A 27,659-nucleotide genomic window follows, 5' to 3' on the forward strand; every position below is an offset into this window, starting at 1 on the left:
AAATAGCTACATGAATACATATGTAAGAAACATTTTCAACGATTGAAAGAAAAACAAAGGTACAGTGAAGAAACATACTCAACAAATAACAATGGTACAAGAATTCTCCAGCTACTTGGTTGCCACTGTATATCGGCAATAAACGGACAAGCAAAGTAATGGAAATTTACAAGTAACCCAATTAGAATTACAGAGAAACAACTGTGATATTAAAACAGCTTCTTACTCGATCCACTTTCATGCCCAATACACAGTACAAGTAACGACACTGTTTTGTAAACTCCTCAATTATTAGAGTCAATGTTTACATGTTGACGCTTTCTCTGATTCAGACATTGTATTTGGAAAACAAAAGAAATAGAAAATGATAATACTACGCAACCTCAAACATCATCTTGAATTATGTGTAGCGTACTTTGTGTGCGTAGTGGAACTTACATTAGTTGTATTGAAATACTTATCATACAATAAAATTCATTATAAGGTAAGCTTTTGTGATATTGAGCTATAATGATCTCCAAAAAATATCTAATTAACAAGTCTTTCGGATGCTGCAGAGAAAAATAAAACAAAAACCTTCTTTCAGGAGGCTGCTGTTCTCGCTATTTCAACATCCATCTTTACAGCTAGAACTAAAATATAAAATTAAGTAGTGCAAGAGCATCAACATAGAAATAGACTGTTGAAGTCCAATCATTTAGGAGCATCAGATGGAAGTATCTTTCTTTTTAAATTTTCATTAGGATGTAGAAAGACATAATTTCAAAGAAGATTTAATTTGTTCTGGGTTCAACGCGGTTCTACATAAATTAAGGGCTAGATTTTTGTTATCCAAATTGTTCATAAGTCTGAATCCATCGCTAGTACAGCGGTAAGTTTCCAGATTTACAACGCTAAAATCAGGATTTCGATTCCCCTCGGTGGACTCAGCAGATCGTCCGATGTGGCTTTGCTATAAGAAAACACACACACACATAAGTCTGAAATTTACAGATAGATTTTAGAGTAATGCCACCGATCGAAATATCACCTTTAAGCAGTTCAAGAATCAAGCATAATTATTATCGTTACTTATCATGTCAAATTCAAGAATATAGCTCACATCTCTTTGAAATGAAATATTTCGATTTACATTAATTTAATAACCAAATTTTTCCATGAAATCATCATTACTTTTATTTATTAGTAACATCTTCAACTCAAGGATATCCCCATTTTGTCATTAAACGTCCCAAATTTAAGAACATCACACACTTATATGAAAATTAAAACATTTTTATTCATTCGTATTTAGAGAGAAAATTGTGCTCTGAAATTCTCCAAATCATTAACCGTTTCTGTTACCTATTATTATTATCTTAAACGTAAAAACATTTCTTTCTTGTTCCTTAACGGCATAAACTCAAGAATATTTCACACTTCTTGAAAGGAAAAACATTTTGATTTAGTCTAGTTTAATAACCATAGATTTCCATGAAACTTCTTTTGTTTCCTCACAGAAAAACATAAATCTTAAACCTATGCTGGTTCAAGCTTAAGTTAATTTACCAACCAGCACAGTGTGGTTGTCAGCCTTGTGATGAACTATTTTTCATACCTCCTAGCTGTGAGAAATTTTCTCAGGCTCGTCCAATCAAATCCTTCTGGAACTGGCATACATAGCGCACAGCATTTGTCTAACCCAGTATGATAAATGTAACCACCAGTATACTGGAACATCTAAACAACTCTAAAACAGATAGAAAAATGATAGAAGACCACTGGATTGACACTTTGAATATTGTTCATTCCTACGATAGGCATTAATCCTAATTTTATAATTAATGGCGCTTGACTTTTAGTCAGTAAAAAAAATGATTTTTATATTATTTATTCATTTTTATATAAAGTACGTCACATATTTTCTACTTAATTTGTAACAAAGATTTTGTATTTTTGTTCTGTATTCACATTTTACATATCCTGTGTACTTTATAGCAGATTTCATAACCTATATTACTTTGAATCTTTATTTTTAATCGTTTTGTCTCCTTTACTAATTTCTTTGTTTCGTATATTTCCTTTTCCGCCATATTTCTGTAGTTGTAGACACTACAAATCAGTGTAATATCTCAAATATATCTATGTCATATCTCTACCCAACTATCACATTACCAAGCCGAAAGGATGGCCCACTATAAAATTACGCATGACGTCACTGAAGGTCAATTCTCTCACTTCGCATCTTACAGCTTATAATAAAATCGCTCTTGAGAAAAATGTTTACGTTAATAAAAGGTTTGTGCAAGTATGTTTTAATCACTTATTTGATTGAGTCACAATATTCCAAGTAATAGTATCGTGTATAAAACTTATAGAAAAACAAAGCAACTTTGTAGTGTCTGTAAATGCCGTTACTTGTATCTAAGTTTATTAGATTTTTTTAACAGCCTAAGTTTATGTTTTATAAATATGTATTTGTTTGAATGAAAATATTAAGAATGTTAGACTAATTTTATGCTACATTATATCAAGGAATCACCTCAATAATGCATGATGAAGAACGGTTTTGAGTTACACCATTAAGAGCGGCTAAAACATAATTTCTCAAAGGGTTGGTTTAAATTATTATAAATTTCTTAATGAAACACTCATTAAGACCAAGTTTAAATTTTGCAGTTTACAGAGACAACTTACTTAGTTTATACTGCTAAACAGTTCAGAGCAATATTATTAATGGAGAGCGTCACTGCTAAAAGGTTTGAGTTGTATTTTTAAACAGCAACTAACCTATTTCAAGATGTAGAATTACGCTAAACCGGGCAGTTAAAACGTAACTAAAATACACCTTAAACCTAGTTTCTTGTAGTTTAGTAGCTGTAGCTCTGCAATTACCTCTCAGAAAAATGTTTAAAACATATTAAAATATAATTATGAAATTATGTTCAGGAGTAAATTCACAAATTATTCGATGAAAGCTAATGATGAGTTGGATTAGTAAAACCAACTCAACTATCACCTGTGTGGAATAAGGATATAGGAGTAAAGTTATCAGTTACCCAGTGAAAGTTAAGGACGAGTTGATTAATAACGGTTATGTGACGAAAGTCTGTGATAAGCTAAAAGAGTAAAACAAGCTCAACCAGTGCATAGAATGTTAAATTAGATTAGTCTAAAATATATCGACTGCTGTTAATATTACAAATGTTCTCATGATTATATGATTAAAAATAAATCCGAAACGTAATGGAAATCTTTTGATTGTTGAAATCAAGCACAACAACTATACGATACATGAGTGGAGTAAACTAGATAAAAGTTAAGGTTTGTATTAGTATTAGGCTATGTGGAATATTAGTAAACTGACTGATTACACTCATGATACCGTGTATTGTTTTGTAGGTCCTGTTACTTGTGTGTTGAAAGTAGATTAGATGCTTGACAGAATACTAAAATCTGTGTTGCACTGTATCACCTTAGTTTGCTAAATAAGTAACTTCTCAGTAAAATATAAAGTGGAACAACATTTCTTTTATACTTATACATCTAAGAGCTCAGCAAAATGGTCCTTTTAATCTTTAAACGCTATTAGGCTTTACATTTTTATGTTAATTGTTAGATTAGCTAAGTTTAACAAAGAGCTGCCAGGGGTTATATAAAAAAAACATACTACGTTTAATTATGAAATATTGTTAGCCTGGGTTCACTTAAGTTGTGAAAATTGTTCAAAGGGTGTTCTATTGCATCTTATTATTCACAATTTATAAGTGATTAAAAAAAAAAGACCAAGTTTGAGGGCTCGCTTTGTGTATTGGAAGTTAGTCACAGGTGAGTGTCTTTCAAAAGGGTGGATACGTAACGGTAAACATCACACGAAACATTAAAACACGATTTCTCAAGATACTTTTTTTATCTTCTGCTTGTGTGATCGTTCGAGACAGCACGAAGAGTTGCTTCTCTGACAAATCTCCAACTTCAGCAGGGCATACCTATCAACACCAGATACCCAGTCACCCAGCAGTAGACAAAGTTGAAACTTATCGAAAAATAACAATAAACAAAATATTTACACTGCTCAAGTTATACACACAGTATATGGTCATTATGAAGCCACTAGGTCTTACAATGAACAAAATATTTACACTGTTCAAGTTATTCACCCACACAGTAAATGGTCATGATGAAGTGAATAAGTCTTACAATGAGTAAAATATTCACACTGCTCAAGTTATAGATACACACACACAGTAAATGGTCATTATGAAGTCAATACGTTTTCTTCAACTTTTACTCACTTTTACATCTTACAATTTTGTTGTTATTTAAAAACTTAATTGGAGAAAGTCATTTTGAGTATTACTACTTAGTGAAAGTAAGACCTGTTGAACTCAGATTTGTGAGATATGTCACTAGTTTGAGTAAGAACGTTTCTTTACTAAAGTATTTGGTTAGAAAATAATAGTTTGAAGTAGCAGTTAAATACTACCCTAAACTGGATAGATTCTTTGCTGTTTTTTGTTACAGCATAAAACTTTGTACTATTTCTGGGTTAGGTATTAAGTTAATTTTGATGAAATTCTTTAAAATCGATTTTTCTAAGAGTTTCTCAAATGTTTAGATGAATAATCTTACTCATCACTATAAAACAGCAGTTTTCAACTTTTTTTTTCGAATGAACTCACTTCATCATTAGCAAATCTGTATTCAAATAGATCTATCTGCGGAAGCTGTTTCTACAGAGTATAAAAGCGATATCGAACAAAAATAAGCCAACAGGCTAACCACATTTATTGTCTTCTAAACTAATATAACATAGTTTCTTTTCTTACAAAAATGCAATATGGACGCGAATTCCCTTGAGGATGTCGACAACATTTAGGGTGCAGAAAACCGCAAACTGGGAAGCTTGGCTATTAAAACGTGCACTTTTTCACTTGTACATTCTATTAAGATAAATTAATAATAATTTTAAGTAATTAGAAACTAAGTGTTTTAAAAATAATTAATATCATTCTGTAAGAAATCTATGAACTAATTTACATTTGCAGAATAGTTAAGGGAAATTTCTTGTCTAAACATAAATATTAATAGATGACATTGAGTACTGTGTACAAGTAATGGAAACATCTTGTTCATATTAGTAAATTACTTTCTTCATAGAGAACGCTTACGAACTGTCTGAACAACAACAACAAAAAAGTTCTAAGAAAGATCTTATACAATTTTAAGAACATTCTGAAAAACAAGAACAACAAAAAGATTCCGAGATATTCTGTGTCCATAAACAAGTGGTTAAGACATTTAGGAACTTTTTTAACAGTTAAAAGGTTACAAAATAAACTATTCAAATAAATAATAAGCATGTTTAGGAACAGACTGAAAAAAAAATATTCCGAGACAGGCTTTGTAATAAATAATAAAAACGCTTAAGAACACTCTGAACAACAAAAAAGTTCTGAGACAAAATGTTCTCATTAATGGTAAAAAACGAGCGAAAGAGTTTGAGGAAAATATGTGTCGAGATAGGCTATCAAATAAATAATGAACGCGTTTAAACAGTTTAAACAAAAGGTTTCAAGATAGATTGTATACACAAATATAAACACGTTTAAACAGTCTGAACAAAACTCACAACAATAAAAAATTTCGAACAAGGCTGTGAACATAAAATAAAAAGGATCAACAGCAACCTGGTTAAAAAACATTTTTAAAGAACCGGAAAAATCATTCCGATAGGGATTGTGCAACAAATGGTAAATACTTTTAGGTTCAAACCTAAGTAATGAGGTTCTGAAAAAAACAACACTAAGAAAAATAAATAGCCAATAAGTTTGATAAACAGCCTAAATAAGGGATTGAGGTTGTGAAATATACTGTGCTCATAAAGAATAAGTACATTTTGGAACACCCTAACAAAAAGAAAATGGTTTCTTGACAGTTTGAACAAAAAGTTGCGAGAAAAATGGGAGTACATTAGTAAATAATAAATATGTTGAAGAAAGTCTTAAATAAAATTTGTCTTGAGATACACTGGTTACGTAAATAATAACCATTCTTAGGAATAGTGTGGGGAGAAAAAAACCGTTCCGAGACAGATATTGCAGCAAATAAAAGCACCTTTGAGATTACTTTCAACTGAGAGTTTCCAGAGACAGACTGTGTAAATAAAATTTTTTGTCTATGAGCAATTTATTGTCATATATATTCTCTGTACGTAAGTAATAAGCATGTTGGAACACTTTTAAGAAAAACTTTTCAGACAGACTGCACTGATAAATAATAAAAACATTTTAAAATGTCGGAATAAAAGCAGATGCAAGGCATACTGTGCTCGTAAAATAAACAATCAAAAATAGGTTCAATGACTAACTGTACAAGAAGTAATGAATATGTTTAGTACAAAATCTGAGCAAAGAAATTTCGAGACAGATTATGTAACTAAATGATAAATGCGTTCATCAACAACTTGAATGAAAAAAATTCTAAGACGGACTATACGCATGTATGATAAACACAGGTTCAGAGGCATACAGTGAAATGAACAACAAACACGTCTAAGAATTGTATGAATAAACATGGTCCAGTACTAACTGTCTCATAAGTTATAAACACGATTCGGAACAGTCTGATTGTTTGTTGTCGAATTTCGCACAAAGTTACTCGAGGGCTAACCAGCGCTAGCCGTACCCTTAGTTTAAAAGAGATAAGCAAAGGGAGAGGGAACTGGTCAACAACACTCACTGTAAATATTTTTTTATCAACTAAAGATGGGATTGAACGTCACGTTATAACGCTCCCACGAATGAAAGGTGAGTATATTTGGTGAAGAGATTCGAACTCGCGATCCTGAGGATGCGATTTGAGCGTATTTACCACCAGACCACGTCAGCTTCGGAACAGTCTCAATAACGACAAAAGGTTCCGACATACAGTATTCACATAAATAATAAACACGTTTAAAAATAGCCTCAAAACGTTCCAAGACAGACTGAGTAACAAAGAATAAACACATTTACTAACGGTCTCAACAAAATAATTCTGAGACAGATTGTGTACATAAACAATAGACATGTTTTGAAACTGTCTGACAAAGAACGTTACTGAACATTGTAAGCGAAAAGGTTTTGAGATTGGTTATGTTTATAAATGGTAATCATTTTATGGACTGTTTGAACAAAAGAGTGTAGTGAGAAACTATGAATAATAAACTCATGTAAGAATAGTCTGAAGGAACAGACTATACACGTAAACAGTTAACACGTTTAAACATACACTGAACAGAAAATTCATAGACAGACTACTTATATAAATAATATTCTTTAGAACAGCCTGAATAACAACAATAAAAATGGTTCCGAGAAAGACTATGCACATAAATTAGCATGCTTTGAGACACATGGTTCACAAGAATGCATCTATTCCATACTGATCTTTAATTACTTACGCAGATGTGGAGGGTTAACTTCTACTTCTCTTTCCATATACATGTATCTAGGAACAACCTTTTTTCTTGTTGTACAAGCTTGACATGTTATTGCAGTACAAACTTGATATGTTATTGTCGTACAAACTTGACATTTTATTGCTGTACAAACATGACATGTTATTGTTGTACAAAAGTGACATGTTATTGTAGTACAAACTTGATATGTTAATGTTGTACAAACGTGACATATTATTATTTTTTTGTGAGAAGGTTGATTTCAGATTGCGCTGCACAGATCTGTGTATTGCAATAGTTGAATACCCTTGAGCACGAAGGCGAGTAGTAGCAAAATATATACCTAAGTTAAATTATTAAAATTTTATATTCCTGAATAAATGTATTTAATAACAATCTACATTATAATAATGAAAATTCTCAAACTTAGTTGTAGACGTTTAACTGCTTTCGTAAATAAAATGTTTAGGGGTAGCTAGTACCTCTATATATAAATATTTCGGGTTTCATCTGTTGGCCGGTATAACAATCTTAATAGTAATCTCTATGTCTAAATACAAATGGTTTGTACCTTTGAATAAAATTCTAGGATAGGCTGCACACTGAAGTAAATATTTAGAGAAAGCTCATTCTATTCTTTACCATTGCGTAGAGAAATATTATTTGTTTGTTTTGAATTTCGCGCAAAGCTACACGAAGAGTATCTACGCTATCCGTCCGTAATTTAGTTGTGTAAGAATACAGGGAAGGCATGTAGTTATCATCACCCACCGTTAACTCTTTGGTTGCTCTTTTAAAAAGAATAGTAGAATTGATCCTTACATTATAACGTTCACACGGCTGAAGGAGTGAGCATGTTTGGTGTTACAGGAATCCAAACCCTCAACCCTCTGATTACAAACCGCCTGGAGAAATATTACAGGTAGAAAAAATAATGTCTACAGACAGTCATTGTAGGGATCGTCGGAAGTTTCCAGTTGTAATTTATAAAAATAATTTGAACATGTTGTGATAACCAGTATATACTCACGTCTTTCAATGCATATTACCTTTACAAATACACGTTACTATGTAAATAGTGTAAACTCTGAAGTCAATATTATGTTCATAAACCTTTCGTAATTTCTCTTGCATATGTATAAAACGTGTTCCTATGTGACAATGTGTAAAAGTTACAGAAAATAACTGGCGTATAATATAATTAATAATGCTGTCTAAAGGTAACATATTTTATTTTTAGAGTATTGTATGTTCGAATATTGTATGCCAATGTCCAAAATAACTGCTAACACTCATTCGTTTCGAAAACGATATGCTTCGATAAAACAGGGATTTTTTTATGTTTTAAATTGGATTTCTGATAGTAATAACAGACAAAATGTAAACATAGAATAAATTAAACTTTTCACGCTACTTTTTATTTTCAGGAGGTTTAGAAAAACAAATGAAATATTTCAATCATCTTCAATATCGCCAAATTTTACTTTTATTACTGACAGTAAGTAGTGTTGACTAGCTGGCTTCCTTTTAGTTTTTCACTTCTAAATTACAGACGGTTAACTCAGACAACCTTCGAGCATTTTTGGGCGGAATTCAACAAACAAACAAAACATAAAATTGCAAAGCTCTGAGAAAGAAACGATCAAATGTGAATAGACTCTGAAGGATGATCAAAGGAAGGGCTTCCCGCTGCTTTGTTATCCGTATCTGGTTTGGCAGGATTCCAAGTTATATTCTATGTTGTTTCTGTTTTCTTCAGTTACACTAAATCGACACAGTGGAGTACGGACTCACCTGTGGCGCTGCTACCTGTCTCTTCTCACTGAAGTATAATATAAAGTAGTTTATGATTTATCAGGGAGACCCACCTTAGAAATGCGAATTAGTTTGATTTGCTTGTCTTACAATTTATAATGAAATTGTAATATTTAAGCTTTTGGGAGTGGGTTATACATTGTCTCGTATGGTACTATCATATATAGGGCAGTTTTATATGATGCTAAATGGATAATTTCTTTGTACTATAATATCGGTAGGATTATTACTTTTTTTACTTTTACCAGAGAATATTATTTCCATGGTCAGTGACTAATTGTGTCTTGGGATGTTATGTCTCGATCCCATCCCTATTTAATGAATTTATATTAAAAGACACATTATTTTTCATTTTGTGTTTGATAGAAACTAATGAAACTGGTTCTCTGAATTGGTTTAATGTTATTATTATACAGTTAATGACTTTTGTGTTATTCGTTATAGTTGGTATACATCGAGTCTTACTGTTTATCAAATTTCTATGTATGTGTGCTAAAGATGGTAATTATAGTAAGATACTTCTACTAATTTCAGAAAATGGGTTATAGCAGGTTTCATTTTACGTAAAGTTTCATTTACTATTAGAGTATTAATGTTTATTACATGGAGAGTATGTTTGACAGAACAACAAAGTGAAAGTTTCATTAATAACAAAATTGCTAAAGATTCAAGCAACGTGTTATTTGGGATTGTTAATTCATTATCCTTCTAGGATTTTCATCTTTAATTCATTCTTCCCAATCATACATTTTTCTATAACTTATGGATGTTTCAAATCTAATTCTTTGAAACAGCTTGGTAGGGTGAGAGAATATGGTTAATCCTGATTTACCTACCACTGGAACTTTGAACACTCACCCACGATACCATTATTGACAACCTGTAGTATGCATTATTATTAGTTTGACGTTGCTTCAGAATTGCACAAATTGTAAAACACAAATATTAATGGGTGAGTTACTTGTGTCGTGTCGTGTACGGTAAATTTGCAGTGACATAAGTCCAAAAGGGTTTTCATGATTCATGCAACTGTCACATGTGATGTACTTAATATTTTTATCGCCGTAAATCACGTCGTGGTTTATAGACTTATAAAGTGAAACCAAATAAGATAAAATATGTTTGAGAGATATGTGCATGGTTATGAATAACAATATGCTTCATAAAAGAAGAAACCGCAAAATCAGGACTTAGAAATACAGTATTTCCCTTTATCAGATCCTAAAACCTTACGGACAAATTAAACATTGAAAAATTTTACGGTTTTCATTACTAAGAACCAATATTGTATTTATGGAAACTCCATTAAACACGCCCCCCGCGAGTACAGCGGTATATCTTCGGATTTACAACGCAAAAATCAGGGGTTCGATTCCCCTCGGTGGGCTCAGCAGATAGCCCGACGTGGCTTTGCTGTAAGAAACCACAAACCATTAAACACAGATACATCCTACTAAAATGAAACGAAGAAGTGAAAAACTACTAATAGAGTTAATTTTGATGGTTTTCGTCTCCCAAAAATTCCAATTGACATGTAATTTTTCTTTTTCTGGATTTCTTGATGCTTATCAAAAAAACTATCGGGTGATTATTTGTACCGTCAAATCACGGCTTTATTTGGAATAGTAATCAGACGAAACTGCGCAATGAATATGCTAGATCTTTGTTATTTATTTTTTTAAAGATTGGAAGTTCTATTCGTTCAACTGTTTCTTTTTCTTTTTTTCAAAATTGTATAACAAAGTCGTACAAGCGGATATGTTAAAAACTCGACTGTCCCAAGCTTTGCCTGCTCTCCGAGACCTTTTGTTTATTTTTGTAAGTTTTATTACTTTTCAAAGCAAATTTTATTACATTCATTTTACCTCAAACGTATAATATCTTCAGATATATTTTTCCTTTAAGAGTATGTTTTTTTCTGAAAATGAAATATAGATTACGTTGTTTGAGAGCGATCGATACATTGACGTCAGTAATCTTAGTGCGTAATAAGCCATAGTGTTTACTCCACGCTCTGCAAAAGTAGTTCACGTCATCTTTTAAGAGGAATATGTATATATACATATATTCGAAGCTAGCGAAAGATGCTTTAGTCCAGGTGAGCGGTTATTTACAGGTTAGAAGAAAGAGGTTGTGTGAGTGCTGGAAAACAAAACTTTACATAGACATCAAAAACTTATGATGCTACTTGAAAACAGTACCCAAAACATTAACAGAAACATTTTGGTTTGGTTTATTGGCCCATGACGTCAAGACAAGTTTGTGTTTGTTTCATAATTTGAGACTATTACATCTCAACTTCCACTAGATACGAACAAATGGGCACTTTTATAATAATTGTGCATCATTTATCTTGTCTTCATTTGAAGTTGAATCAGGAAGTTTATATTTTTACTTGTAAATTACGTAAAATACACCTGTAACATAAAATTAGTTAAACATAGTAAACTATATGAAGAAATATTTGTAATTTTAGAAAGTTGACCATTGGTCTATACTGTAAATATTATTCTTTAGCTATTTGTTATTGTATGACGATTTGTCAAGAAGTAAACTACATTATATATATATAAGGGAAAAATATACAGTTAGTTTTTAATTTTCAGAGATAACACTGAAATGATTCCGAGAATTTGTTTGGTTGGCCGAAAATCGTTTAATAAAACGATTATCATTAAATACGATTAGTGCGAATGCAATGCGTGTATTATAAGTCACCAGAAGACAGGCTGTAGGCTTACACCTGTAAAAATAGTATTTCGATATCCGTGCTGGACAGAGCATACGCAGTCCATTATGTGGCTTATTGTTTAACCCAAACCAAACCAAAACAAGTGAAGAAAAATTCGGCTTACAGCAAAATTATTAATTTTTTTCGGTGAATGAAGAATTAAAAGAAGAAAAATCAAGAGGTGGCTCAACGACAACTTCTATCAGTCATATTATAGGCACTTTTTTTTTCTCAGATATTTTTAATGAAAATGAATTACTAAAAATTACTTCTTCTTCAATAAATTATTTGGAATTTTCTTTGATGTGTTTGGTTTTGTTGGACAACTTTACGCGTATAATGTCAGATAGTTTCATTTAGTAAGATTCTGGTATCAAGTAATGTTACACAGATTATATGTCATTTAGCAAGCTACTAGTCTCATGTACTATTATGAAGGTTTTACGCACTAAAATGCCAAATTTACATACCATCAAAGATAATCTCTCTAATAAAGTAGGACATTCAAGGTTTAACGTTAAGCAACAATTTTTTTTTTTTTTTCAGATCGAAATGGATTCAGTCCCTGTACATCGTTTTTCCCTGTACTACTATATTGTTTGAAGAAAAAGTATATCCATTAATAGCATTGGCCAAAATGTTTATAAATTTTGTCACAAATAAAATCATTATTATTAATATGGAATACAAATACACTTAGCACTATCAAACTGAGAAAAGCATGTTTTATTAAACATCTACATATTTAATTTGTATAATGAGGCAGATTCTAGGGACATCATAAACGATTAAGTAGAATAGCAAACAATTTTATTAGACACCTGTAGATAGGTATGTAATTCAGCATTTCACCTATCTCAACAAAATATTACCAAAACATATGTAATAACAAAATATAACATCCAATTGCTACAAATAGTGTTTATAACATTATATCAGTTCGTATTAGATATTCAGTTGTTGAGTTATTCTCCTGGTACTCTAATAACCTCCGAAAGGCAACATGGCACGCTGTAGATGAGGCTATTGATGAAATCCACTCCGATTCCACCCCACCTTTTTTACTAGGAGATGCTGTAACTCAGCTACAGTAGTTGGTTTAGTGTTGTGGTTGAAATTTTCCAACTCAGTTTTGTCCAACATTTCTCAATGGATTACACTCTGGATACTTTGCTGGCCAGGACAATCTTGTAACGTCATCTTGGTTGAGATAATCCTGTACAATACGCACAAGAACACAAAGTTGCTGCTAAACCTTGCCCTAACATATGTTAGAATTATTGCTTCTATATGATGCTTACATCAGGCTTTATTGACGCTTTCCTCGAGGATATGAAGAGCAATTTTTTCCACTATGATGAAAAGTTGCCCGAATATTTACTTTGCCATCTCCATAGGACTCGCATGAAAAGATAACATACCACCAGTGTCCTAACTGTAAGTTGACATGCTGTCTTGTCCAAGTGACATTGTGACAGTGGCGAATCCTGGTTAATATTAGTTTTCAGATAGCTCTTCTTCCAAATCAACCTTGTTTCACGAGTTTCCTATTCACAGTAAGGTATTACAAGACTTCTTTCGCCTTTGACACATCGACCTGATTAAAACACGAGTCACCTTGAGTAGTAGTGTTTCGGTGTCAATCATTATACTTACAATGTTTCTTGTAGTTTGATGATATTTCAGGATTCTGAATGCAGTACACTGTGGTTACCTTACTGTTTTGGCAATGTCATTTGTTTCATATCATTTCTGGACAGTCGAACAGTTGGACTTCCTATAACTTCTGGCACGCGGCGAGCAATGACTCTACTTCAAGTAAAAAGAACCTGTTTGAATAAAGTCTCGATTTGTTTTGAAAAAGATTTTACCTGAAGCACACCCTTGAGGGCAAAACAGATGTGTATATATGTTTTGATGAACAAATGCTCAAAACAACATATACAGACCATAATAACAATATACGATATCTTCTCCGTTACTCCTCGGGCATTTACTCAAATGCTCCATGCATGTAGACAATAACATCAACATAGAAAGGTACCCAAACATTTTGTCGAAGATTTACCAACAACAACAATAAAAAGAAACACTTAACAAACACACGCATAATTATACATATTTGATTTTTTGTTTTTATTAGATGATTTTCTACTCAAAGAATGGCTTTTACTTTTATTAGAAGCATTAATCCACTTTCTACTCTAATAAACTCAAGAAACAACAACAATTATGTGTAAAAACGAAGTTCTTTCGATAAACCAGATGATAAAGGAATCAAGCCGTGACAAGTGTAAGGCACCCGATGTAAACATATTTTAAATACTGTTTTTCTAATCAATCCACATATTAATTTCGAAAATCATTTGGTAGGAATTACCTTCTGTTGATTATGACAACAAAATCATCGTGCTTGTGCTTTCTATTTTCTGCTGTAAACAAAGATAATTCTTCATCTGCTTTGAACCTTCTGATGACCTACCTTGTAAAATAATTTAATTGAAGATCTACCTTGTCGAATAGTTTGATTGGAGACTTACCTTGTAGAATAAGTTGATCGCAGACCTGCCTTGTAGAATGATTTAATCGGAATAATTTTACGTGATATCGGTGTTATTTCTAAATAATTAATAACTAAACATATAGCACCTATTTTAATTCCTATAAATAACCCTGTTTTAATTCTCCTAATATAAGTCTTGCTGTTATGTTTTTAATATAAAATTTCCCCCGAGTGGAAATTCCGTGTCTCTTTATTAAAGAATTAAAAGGAAATAATCATTATAAACATCTTTGGCTCGATAAACATGAAAATTGAAGTTACTTAAAGTATACAGCGGTTGTTTCATTTATGGGTCTGCATTAAACGTTAATATGCCTGTTAAGATAATGCATTAATTCAACCCCAAAACGTTTAAGTATATAAGGTCACAAATCCTTTACATTCATCTACGTAACAATTTGTTTTAATTAAAAATTAAATTTTATTCATAACATTTTATTTGTGTTAAATACACTTCCACTGTGTATGTTTAAGTAGAAACAATTAATTACAGGATAAATTATGGTTATAGTTATTCTTGAAACCAAAACCAAAAACATAAATAATGCTGTGACAACGCAATTCGATGTTGTCAAAAGGTTGCAATAAACGTTCCCCTTTCGTTTCTTTCCAAATTTCGTTAATATTAATATAAATCCAGAGGGACAGTGAATGACTGATTTTGCTGCAAGAGATTGGAAGAAGTGGTGACGTAACCTATTATTATTATAAACTAAAGGAAATGTTTGAAGAAGTGTTCTTAGTTCTTTTACAATCACATATAATATTTTTCTAATTAGTATACCGTGCTCAGGAACATGCTTATCATTTTCTTTTATAACTTTCTTTATTACCCATCATTCTTCAGTAAATTAGTGCGAATTACGCAATTTTATCATATTTTGTGAAGTATTACTGCCTATTTTTTACACAAACACACACATATGTTATACAGTGGAAAAAGTGATTAACCATAGCTTTAGAAGGGCCACCACCCCTTTTGTATCCAACAGATCTTCGAGAATTTGGTTGTTTGGAATTTCGCACAAAGCTTTACGAGGGCTATCTGCTCTAGTTGTCCCTAATTTAGCAGTTTAAGGCTAGAGGGAAGGCACCACCCACTACCAACTTAAGCTACTCTTTTATCAACGAATAGTGTGATTAACCGTCAGTATATAATGCTCTCAGGGCTGAAAGGGCGAGCATGTCTGGTGTGACGAGGATTTCAACCCGTGACGATGTTCGAGGAAGGAAGGTGTGTGTAAGTTTTCGTTTAACAGGAAAGCCAAATATGGCTATCTGTTTTGTTCACCAAGTGGAATCGAACCCTGATTTTTGTGTGATAAATTTGTAAACTTACCGAGGTCTTACCGAGCGAGTGGGAAGGGAAAGGAGTGACTAATATTTTTATACTTTTTTATTCAGAAAGTTCTTAGTTGGATATTTTTGTGTTTTACTAGTTACTAGAGATGAAAACAGACTGTACACTTGTAAATCTTTTGTTGTGATTTTTGACTAAATAATATCGAGTAAAACTAACATAATTCTACAGATTTACTTGATGTGGAAAGTTATGCTTGTATCTGAATACCATAAAAATAAAATTCTTTTGAACGTGAAACTCCAATGAATTTTCACAAGTTTTGCATGAAAATATCACTCTACATTGACTTCATATCTTTGACATTCATCTTAAAATGACATGTTTATTCAGTAGCTAATTAGATTATGGAGAATGCTTTTAAATAACGTATCTTAAACTCACTGGTAGCTATTTTGTGTTTGTTACTCAGTTGACGTTAAATTACAATAATTATCTTTTCTGGAGAAAGAAATAGCTCAGAAATGGTTAAGGTGTTCAACTCGTAATCTGGGGATCGAGGATTCGATTCTCCTTCTCGTCAAACATGCTTACTTTTTCAGACGTCGGAGCGATATAATGTGATTGTCAATTTCACTATTCGTTGGCAAAAAAGTAGCCCAAGAGTTGGCGGTAGGTGATGATAACTAGCTGCCTTTCATCTTGTTTTACACTACTAAATTACGTCGGACTAGCGTAGATAGCCCTCGTGTAGCTTTGCGCGAAATTCAAAACAGGCCAAACCTGCAGAACAAAAAATTACTCATGGAGTATAAAACGTATTTTGATCCATAAACAATTATTATAAATGTTTATTGTTATCGTATTTATGGAAACAGTTCTATTTACTCCGTAATTTACGCAAAGGTGTGTAAAATATCGTTGATTATTTCTTCGTAACCCATCACGAAAATATTAAAAAATTAAATTTAACAGATCTGACGAGAATGCCCCTTTTATCAAATTTAGGTATCTCTGAGTACCATTATTTACAGCGTCGTTTATAAACACGTCGGAAGTACCAAATTACATTGGTAATAAAGTAACAACACTGATAAAAAAACAATTACCCTGCATATATACCTTTATTAAAAATATTGTGGGTGAATAATGTGGTATCTAATCAGAATGTACAACAAACAGCGATGTTCATAATATGCTTTTGCATTATCAAGTTAATACACAGAATGAAGTTTATTTCGTTACTAATTATATACTTCAAAACTTCCTTCATACTAATTCTATACTTTAACATTTTCTTTATGTTTTACTTTTATATTGTTGATATCTTTCGGGCATTGTTTCTTTGTTTTTGAATTTCGCGCAAAGCTACATAAGGGCTATGGTACCATCGCATTTGTCCATTATAGAAAGTAGATCCTGCACCCAATGTCACATTTGGTGCTAGTTCTCTTAGACTTTATTTAGTTCTAGCGAATGAGTAAGATCATCCCCACAGGGCATTTATTGTTGCTGCCTATCTTGAGCAGAATGCTGTGATTTTTAATTAGTCAACATTTCCTTCGGAGTTGAATCCTATAGAACACATATAGAACCAATTTCAAGGATGGATGTAAAGTATATCTCATCCACCAATCACGCTGGAGCTTTCGAAAGAAACTGGAGAAAACATTATACAGAACATAAAGACAACATTTGGGGTATGCATTGATGTTATATATCTGTTTTAGTAGATACACATCATTTGAGAACACTAGTTGCTAATACAGCTGAACTGTATTAATAAATATATAAATAAAAACTAATAAATGTTTCCAGACTATTAGTAGTGACATGTTGGGAGGTCTTTGTGGAGTAATTATTATTAATTCTATAATTATAGTGACCAACCCCTAGGACGAATGTTAACCTTTGAGGCTGTGCACTAAAGTACTCTGTATCGTCTTGTTTTCTTTAGGCAAGAAGACCTTCTTATTGTATATTTGTAACAAACAGAAAGTGCATTAAAAGTACGTAACTGCCGCGCATATATGAAATGTTTGGATAACGTATTGATTATTGTTGTACACTTAAAATGTAAAGAATGATAGTTAGCTCACCATTGACAATCTATATTAAATTATATATGTAAAAACGGCTGGTATGGATAGAGAAAGCACTATGTAGAGGAGCGAACCTGACGATGACAGAAGGTCGAAACGTTGTTGGGTTTTCTCGTCATCACGGATTAATCTACATTAAAGTAAATATTATTTGTTATAAATCATAATTATACAATATTGTTGAATAAAAAATTTAGTTTAAAGAGAATTTCTAACGAAACGCAGATCGCTACTGTACATATGTCTGAGCTAAGGAGAATTTCTAGTAAATCACAGATCACTAGTGCACCTCTATCTGAGCTAGAAAGAATTTCTGATAAACCACAGAAAATGCTTTTAGAGAAGATTAAAATATAGCATAGAAAACGTTTCAAATATAAGAACAGAACAGAACATATTCAAACTAATAGGGTGTCTACCGTTGTGCACGCATTTATAAAAGAAAAGTTGTGTATAAATTTATATGTAAAACGTGTAATAAATAACACGTTTCTATTTTGATGTAAATTAGCAAGGATTTTTTAATTAATTTCATAATAACTTGTTTGTTCATTCAATTTAGAGGACGGGAAATAAGACTTAAAAAGCTCTGCTAAAAGAAAGATCATATGTGTAAAATATATGAGGTTTACAGTGAAGCGCTAGACCATTACTTCACACAAAAGTTAGTTACCACATACAACAGTTTCCTATGTGGATTTTCAGCACCAAAGCTGTTCTCTTTTATCAGTGTGTGTTTTTTGCTTAAATTTTGTTCAATATATATTCATGCATTAATATGAAAAAAAAGTATACAGTTCTGAGGCAGTGAAATTTTGGACAACCTTTTAACGAGCTACAACAAATTGAAGGTCGTTAAAACACGACGCACAGTGCTGTTGAGTGTATTTTCATGTGTAACCTAAGGGGAGAGTATACATTATAGAACAGACTGTCACAATATATGTATGCATATATTTAAATTAAAGAGATTTCGGGATACATAGATCACTGCTCTTTGTCAACTATATATAGATAATGCAGTTAAAGTTGTGATTAGAAAACTAAGACTCCGCTATAAGTCATAGATCACTACTGCACATAAACTTTACAATTGTATACTACAGCTGCTGGTTTAACGCTTTTATTTTTAATTATACTTGGTTACTGTTATAAGATTATTAAAGTCAAAGGTGTATCTAAACAAAAACTAACAAGCTTCATAAAAAATAAAAAAGATCAATCAATCATCTTTCTCTAAAATTCTGAGAAAACCTGTCCAAGAACTGACTCAGGAAATAATAGTGTCTACAACTATCTCGTAAAAATAGCTTCTTACTAGTCTTTCATCAGGCGAAAAGAGGGCACTTTTCGTTGACACTCTGAGAAAATGAAAAAAGAAGAATGTATAGGTATACCAATAGAAAGGAACACCTTTATATCTATACTAATAAATATAATCTAACATCTAAGTACGCCCTCTACATTCTTACACTCAATTACACAACCGCCTTCAAACATGTGGTCAGTTACCTCTTTCTTTCTTTGTGAACCCGACAATGACCAAAGAAGGTCGAAACGTTGTTCGCCCCTCTACATAGAATTTTCTCTATCCATACAAGCCGTTTTTACATATGTACGTCAACATCACGTTATGATTGATACTGGTTGAATGTGAGTGGGAGTCAGTTTGATGTTAAACTGTTCCCAGAGGAGGAAAGACACTGTAGGTGTAAAGCAAGGTGAAATGGATGAAGCTTTATGGCTATTGACAGCGTTAAAAATTGTGGAGTAAGTTTGTTTGTGATTTATACATTTTATACGTGTTTTAGAATGTTTAAATGCTACTTACTGAAGAAACGTTATTTTCAGCTTTGAAAAACAAACAAAAACGTTTCAGTATATGTTCTTTACATTGGTAGTATATTTTGAATTTCTCGCAAAACCACTCGAAGGCTATTTTTGCTATTCGTCCTTAATTTCGAAATTATAAACTTTCGGGAGACACTTGATCAACACCACCAACTGCCAACTTTTGGGCTACTCTGAACCAACAAATAACGGAATTAACCGTCACATTATAATTTTCTTAATATACTTTTAAACTGCCCCTCTTTAGTTCCGAAGTATTTTGTACTTTTTGTTATTTCATGGTTTATACTTGAGTATGTGTTACATATTAAGCATTTGAATACTTTACACTAAAATAATTATTTTACTTTATACTACACAAGTGTTTCAAGTCGAAAACTCACAGTCCTCGAAGCTTTCAGTCAAGACGGTTCAGATACCCAATTTGCTTGTTTATATATAATTGTTTTTCTTTATAATATGTTCAAGTAGATCTCCAATCCTAGTCTGACATGACCAAATGGTTAAAGGAGCTACACTCGAAATCTACCGGTCGCAGTTTCAACTCCAATCACCGAATATATTTGCGCTTTATGTTTTTGAGTCTTGTATCGGGAGGACAAAGATTTATAATGTGTTTCTTTTTCTTGTATAGAGAAGCTTGTAAATATTGTTGCGTTTTATGTACTATACTGAGACGAGTGAAAGTATAATTTTTTTCGGTATTCAGTATCGGAATAAACGTTTATTTTGTTTTTCCCTTAGAGCGATATTGAAATAAGAGTTAATCTATTTGTTTTGTTTTTTAGTCTACCGCAAACAACTATGTTTTATTGATGATATCATGGTTAAAAATACAGTATACATCTCTATATTCCGAGCCGCTATGAAACAAGAATTCTCTATTTTTCTGTATAGGAATCTCAAGCTATACTAATGTAACGTACATGTTTTCTTGACAGCTGTGAAGTGTCAAATATTCCTTCTTATAGTCTCTCGCGATATACATGCTTTTTCTATAGGTATCCTTGGTAAAAATGTCGCTTTATATCATTGTCGTGTGCATGGCTACGTCACATCTGTAATTAGTGTTTCCTCAAAATGAGATAATTGTAGATTAATATGTTAATTTCTTTCTCGCTTCATGACTTTTATATCAAATAATTGTATTTCTTCTATGTGTAGGATTTAGAAATAAATCTGTAAATATTTCAGTCTGTGTCAAGAAGTGCAATCACATGTAGTTTTGCTTTTTTTACATTTACATTTACATTTTTACATGCTCTAATGACATTTTCACTATTTAGCGATTCCAGATCAATTTAGGATATATATTTTTGATAATCCCTACTTGCAGTAGCAATAAATATAGCAGTTCTACCCTGCTTTGTGTGAAAATAGTTTCGATATCTTATTCATATAGTATGAAAGGAGTTTCTAATTTTTAACACTTTTGAATAAAATATTTAAAATGCAAACGAAAGTGAAGGAAAACTTCTTGACTTCAGAGTTTCAACTATGATTTTTGTTTTTGTCGGCGAATTGTTATTTATGGAATGACTTGTTTACTTGTTCTTTCAAAGCAAGATTTATTTGTTGTATTTTTTGGGGAATGCAGTAGACTCCGTCGAATTTTGTGATCACAGCTTAAGGTGTTTTTTATTGTCTGGATTGTGATAAATTTAATAAAAATCGCCTGAAATTCTAAAGCTTTGTGGGACTGCAGTAATACATCTTCTGGAAGTATGTCTGTCGAAGCTTACGTGTATATAGAAAGCTATATTGCATTAAATAGCTTACGACCACACACTTTATCATCAAGTAGCAGGCAGATGGGCTAACAAAGTGTTTTCAGAACCAACTATTTATTAGGTTCTTTAGCTTTTTACTGGAATACTTTCTGAAGAAAAACAAATAGTTTCTTAGACTACGTTTCTCAATAAAATAGCTGTTGATGTGATCTAGCTGTAAAATTACGAATCATCATCAATTTCAAATTTTTGTTAAAAGTACTTACGGAAATATACTCAACTTCATCACAGTTATACTTTAGTTGGAATTTTCTTTTTCATGGTCATAGCCCTCATTTTGCAGATTTATAAACTGCTGGGGACTAGCTTTGGGTGGCGTGTTGTGGCCTTTTCTTATCCTAAACTGAGTGAGCTTCACTGCTTCTTTGCGCTAAAACCATTTGATAGTTCCCTCCTTCAAACGGATGTGTTCTTCAGTTATTTATCTTTCAACAGTTTGGATGTACAAACATCTTTTCTTGAAATAATTGTGATACACCTTTTCACTCACAAATTAACTTGTGATGGCGTTGCATTGTCAAATAATCGGACAGGCGTCAAACATGTCGCATGTATTGCCACTTCTAACATTAGTCTATAGAAGTTCTTACTATAACGTCCGTTTGACCCTCTGTACAAATGAAATCACTGGAGACAAGCATGCTTACATTTTATTTTCATGATCTCATTTCACTGCTCAAATTTTATTTATTAAGATTTGTTGAAAAGCTTGCCTACGTTGAAATGTTTTAGAAAACAAAATCTAATTATCGTTCAATGGAATGCACATCAAACTTCAATCATTGTGTAGACGTTCTTGACTACGTAGTTATACGGTAGAATATTATCAAAAGAGAGAAGGATTTTCAATTAAAGAAACTAAGTTAATTGAAGAGAGACAATATGTCGGTATGTATGCGCCTTAGTTAGGTTCACACAAGTATATGAAAAAGTCGTATTTCATGACTAAGTTCCGAAATAATGTACTCTAAACACCCCTAGTTTTACAGACAATTTGTTATAGTTTGATTGCAGGTTTTGCAATACATATAATTATAATTCCATACACTTCTTTTTGCTGTATCGAAGGTCGAAACGTTTTCGCTTCTCTACATAGTGCTTTCTCTACGCATACCAGCCGTTTTTTTACACATATAATTTTCTTTACAAGTGGCTTTTCTTGTCATCACGAATTGTTATATATGTACTGATACATCGTTAGTATACTTGTATCAATACTATGATTTTGAATTCACTAACAAACTGTAATTATGATTCAATGATGTTTGTATTTTATATTTATGAACATATTATTGTATAGGTATGATAAAAACCTACAGTTTATTTGTAGCTTTAAAGCTAAAAACACATCTGCTTCATGTATGCGATATTAGAATAATAATCCCCATGATATCCCTTTAATATAGTTAAAATCTATTTATTGACTTATCTTTGCCACCAATGTAGTTGAATACATTATGTTAAAACGATTTTGAATATGCAAATCAACAAGTCACTTAAAATAATAAACAATGTAAAGTTGTGGTAGAAATGAACGTATTGTTATTACACTTTTATTGCCCCCCAAAGGCACGGCGGTATGTATGTGGAGTTACAACACTAGAAACCAGAGTTTGATACCCGTGGTGTGCAGAGCACAGATAGCCTTTTGTGTAGCTTTCTGGTTAATTCTAAATAATCAACTGAAACACTTTTATTTTATTTTATAGGTTGTGTGATACCACCGTAAATTTGTCGATTTTTGGGAAGGGTATGTAACATTCCTTTTCCACGTTAAATATTCATAAACTCAGATGAGTTCAAATCAGAGATTTAGAATTTACAAGAAGAGATATTTCTTTTACTTAGTGACATTCGAAAACAAAGGAATATGGATCAATTTCAACACCAGGACCATCCAGAAAGAGACCTTCAACAAATCAAACGCTATTGTTAAGCAAATCGTGGTGTCTTATAATAGATTAAAATCCATGACCATGAATATCAAGGAGAAAAAAGACGTGTATGGACCCCCGGTAACAGTACCAACATAATCAAGAATAATTTCCGTTTGGAAAAGCGACACAAGCCATGCGTATGAAAGTTGCTTCTGTGCTATATTTGATCAACTGTTGCGTACCTTAATTAGTTGGGGAATAAAACTGATATTCATATGATCTCATGTGAAAATCTACTAGTGCATGTTGTCAGACGAAATAATTTTGGATTTATGTTCTACTGAACCTTTGAAATGAACTTTGGTGTGGTTTTGGCATAGCAGCGTTACAATCGGGCGTTTTGAAATGTAAACGAAGAAGCTATTAGGCTATTGTTAAAATATACACCCTTGTGCAAATTAATTGAAACAAATGGTCATTTTACAATATTTTCAGCACGGCGTCATTAGCTGTGTTTTGCAGTACGGTCGATCTTTTTTTGGGATATGTGATGAAATTTTGAGGAATATTGCGTCATTCGAAATTGCGTCATAATAAGTGAGTACATAAAACAAGGTTTCGTTAGTATGAGACAATTCTATCACCAAGCTTTACTTCGCCTACACTTCATTACATGTTTATTTGATCAAGGCTGGAACGTATTCGTGTTTAGAAACAAATAAGATAATGATAAAGGGATTTTTATCAAGACGTTTCACAAGTGCTCACAATAAAACAATGGAAAGATAAGTTCACAAAATCCTATAGCTCCTTGTACAGCAAAAGTTGAGAATAAAAGCGTATACGTATGTCTGTTAAAAAACATTCGAAAGCCATACTAATCATGTGAGCAAACAAATACTCAAATATGTGCTTTACCATTTTGACCACAACCAACAAGAATGTTGTATGTGGCTACAGAAAATAGTTAAGCAGAAAGTCGCTTCATCAAGGAGAGCGATAGCCATCCCTACATTGGGATGAATTCGGTTAAAAATGGCAGCCTGTGCAATTGGTATGATAGCGCATGCGCCAGGACGTCAGCAAAACCCAGTCAAAGGGATACAGAGAAAAGGTTTTTCACTAATCAAGTACAAAACTGCTTCTAGAGTTTGGGTTCGCAAAAACATCAATATTAGTCTTTTTTTCTTATCTGTCAGCTGTAACCACAACGTGAATACGGTTAACCTGCACGTGCTTTTTTATACTTAGAGCAACAAGATATCTACGATAGATTAGTTAAAACCCAAAGTACTAATTATTATGTACGTCATATAGAAGTATATAATCCACAATATATTTCTTACCGAGCTGGCCAGTATTCTAGTAATAATTTATCTTGCTTCAAGAAATAATGTCTATAAATTATGTTTGGCTCTCTAGAGCATGGGTCGGCAAGCGTTTTTGGAGGAGGGCCAAATTAGAAATGTTTTTATGTCTTGCGGGCCAAAGCGAATGAAAAATGAAACCATGATCATACAAGGCTATGAAAAACCCTGTTTTTTAATTACTTTAATGTTTTTCATTATAGAAGTATATACCTACATAAACTTCCATGTACTATTAATCAATTAGAACTATGAAATTATTTTTTTGGGGACAAATATTGTCAAATTGTGGTTCAAATTTCGTGATTCTTATAATCAAACTGACTGCAAGTGACGATCAGTTAACACTGACCTTTAAACAGATTTAATATATTTCATCTTTGAAAAGGTTTTTTTTTTCACACAAATAGGTTGTGCCAATGCTGAAACCCATCCCCGTGGAAAGGATTTTAAAGAACTATATTCTTCGTCTGGGAGGCACTTATAAAAGTCAATCAAGTTTTCCTTTTTGTACTTGTCTTTTAACATGTCATTTGACTGCAGGTTAGTACCTTCCCATTGAAGATCTGACGGAAGTTCCTCGATAATGCAGTCAAATGGATTTTGAAAGATTTTAATGCTTTTGCATTTTAATCGAGATCTGAAAAACGCTGTTGAAACTGTAGCTTCAGACTAATTAGAATGTCTTGAGCGAATTCGAAAGGAAATGAAGAATTTGCTTCTTGGTTGTATTTTTCACAGCAGAGAAAGTGGTTGAAGTTATTTTTTATTACCTGCGAGTATAATAAGGTTAACTTATGTCGAAAACTTTCACTGCAGAGTATATGTTGCATATAAGCTCATAATCGCCTTGCAATCTAAGATTGAACTCGTCAAGATGCGTCATTAAGTCAGCCAAGGAAGCCAATTTCCACAACCATTCACCGCTTACAAGTAGCGGTTGAGAACGATTTTTCTCATTCAAAAAAACTGCCAATCTCCAGTAGTTCTTCCATGCATGCTGCTCACTGAAGCTTGTTCTTCCGTCACTTCAAAGTTAGCATTAATTCCCCGAATGAGCAACAGCAACACCGAACTGTCAGACACATCTGTTGATTCATCAAGAGCCAGAGAAAACCACTGGAAATCTTGTGCTTTATTGTTTAGTTGTCACAGGATGTTGTCTCTTATGTCTTCGACTCTCCTAGTTATTGTTTTTGCAGAATAAATCTATTTATTCTGGACGTACTTCTTCAGCTGTTGCTATTATACAAGATTTAACTCATTCACCGTCAATAAATGTTTTTTCCTTTCTTAGCTAAAAAATAAGCTACTCTCAAAGTAGCTTTAGTTGCACCTTCATTGTTAGCAGTGAAAAATGACTGTTGTGATAAAATACTCTGTTTCAAGGCTTCATATTTCTCATGACGTAGCTTTCATGTTAGGTGAGGATAGTGAGACAAATGCTTTGTTTGGTAATGCCTACGTATATTATATTTCTTTGGTACTGAAATAGCCTCACTGCATGTTATGCACAATACTTTGTTTTTTCAGTTACAAAATATTCCACCCTTCAATGTTCTTTACAGACGCGAGATTCAGAGTCAATTTTTCGCCTTTTCTCTTTTGATACTTTGAATGTGACAAAATATATGTAAATTAGAAATATTATTAAAGCAGTTTTGCAAAATGTTTTTTGAAGAAAATAATTGACCACTTTAAAAACTTGTGGTTAAAAATGCTTTTTATCAGAAACAACAAGAAAAATAGTTTCCTATAGGAAATAATTATGAAATGATACACAATATTAAACGAAACTGCAGTCAAATAGTATTTTGAACTTACCAATAGATGCAGCCAACCAAATTTTACAAGGAGAGTACTTTAAAGAAGTTATGGATGTTAGAAAAATTGAATATAACGTATTTTCTTTATTGAGCGTAACCATAACACAGGAAAAGTACGATGAAACTGCTGCTGTATGTCTGTCCACTGGCTAGCAACAAAATTAGTGTAGTTTTAAGGAAAACCTACTCATTTACTAAAAATGCATGAACATGTCTAGTGTTGTGATATGATGACTGAGTGAATATTATAGTATAATATATGAGATTGTTCCTATAGTTCTTTATTTTTTATAAAAAAAACTATTTCAGTACTCTTATTCAACTAATAATATTGTTACTTACCTGTAAATAGTCTATGAACACATGAAAAAAGACAATGTAACAGAAGTTGTTCGAGCAGCATCCACATGGACAAATTGTGGCAAACACTGAACAAGTCCAAAACTTGTTAACGCATCAGAAACTGCATCTGACGACACTAAACTTTTTGTTTTGTCCTAGTAGCAGCTCAATATGCAGCTTACTACAGAAAACACTTTAGTTATCATTTAATGACATAAAACTTGGTATGTGTTATGTATAACATGGCATGTGAAAGGTTAAAACATTGATTCATTTGAGGCCACTGCAAAAATGAGATTTCTGCTCTGTTTTTCGATACTGAATTTTATTGTTCGCTAATCAAAGATAGATAAGGAAAACAAAGAATTTTTTATGCAACGTCACACATTCAATGAAGTCGGCGGGTTGTAGTTTGTCGACCCTTGCTCGAGAGAATAGAACTGAATAAGTTGGTGAGATTTGCCTTGTACCTAGAAGTTACAGCACCACTGAACGCCAAGACTTCGACTCGTGAATAGAGGAGAAAAGAATAATAAAAATCTTATTCCAAAATTGTTTGGATGTTGGGATGAAAAATGATCAGATGCTAGAGAGCAATTGGGATGGAAGGGAAAAATGCATTACTTGTTCCTGCATTCCGTCACTTAACGTATGTATGGCCCACTCTGTAAGTGC

At 32.4% G+C, this 27,659-nt stretch overlaps 1 protein-coding gene and 1 long non-coding RNA gene across 3 annotated transcripts in view; one reads left to right on the plus strand and one right to left on the minus strand.

The window, feature by feature from the left end:
* The window catches only part of LOC143222208 (cGMP-inhibited 3',5'-cyclic phosphodiesterase 3A-like), a 247,057-nt gene that overhangs the window by 63,794 nt on the left and 155,604 nt on the right, over positions 1-27,659 (plus strand). The gene's annotated exons all lie outside the window — the stretch shown is intronic.
* LOC143222210 (uncharacterized) lies at positions 707-27,255 on the minus strand. The gene is made up of 3 exons (XR_013012098.1): positions 26,985-27,255; positions 1,598-1,729; positions 707-952 (listed from the first exon to the last, which is right to left on the minus strand). It is a non-coding gene; the product is annotated as an uncharacterized LOC143222210 (long non-coding RNA).

The sequence above is a fragment of the Tachypleus tridentatus genome, chromosome 8 (assembly GCF_004210375.1).
Source record: "Tachypleus tridentatus isolate NWPU-2018 chromosome 8, ASM421037v1, whole genome shotgun sequence".
Lineage (NCBI taxonomy): Eukaryota > Metazoa > Arthropoda > Merostomata > Xiphosura > Limulidae > Tachypleus > Tachypleus tridentatus.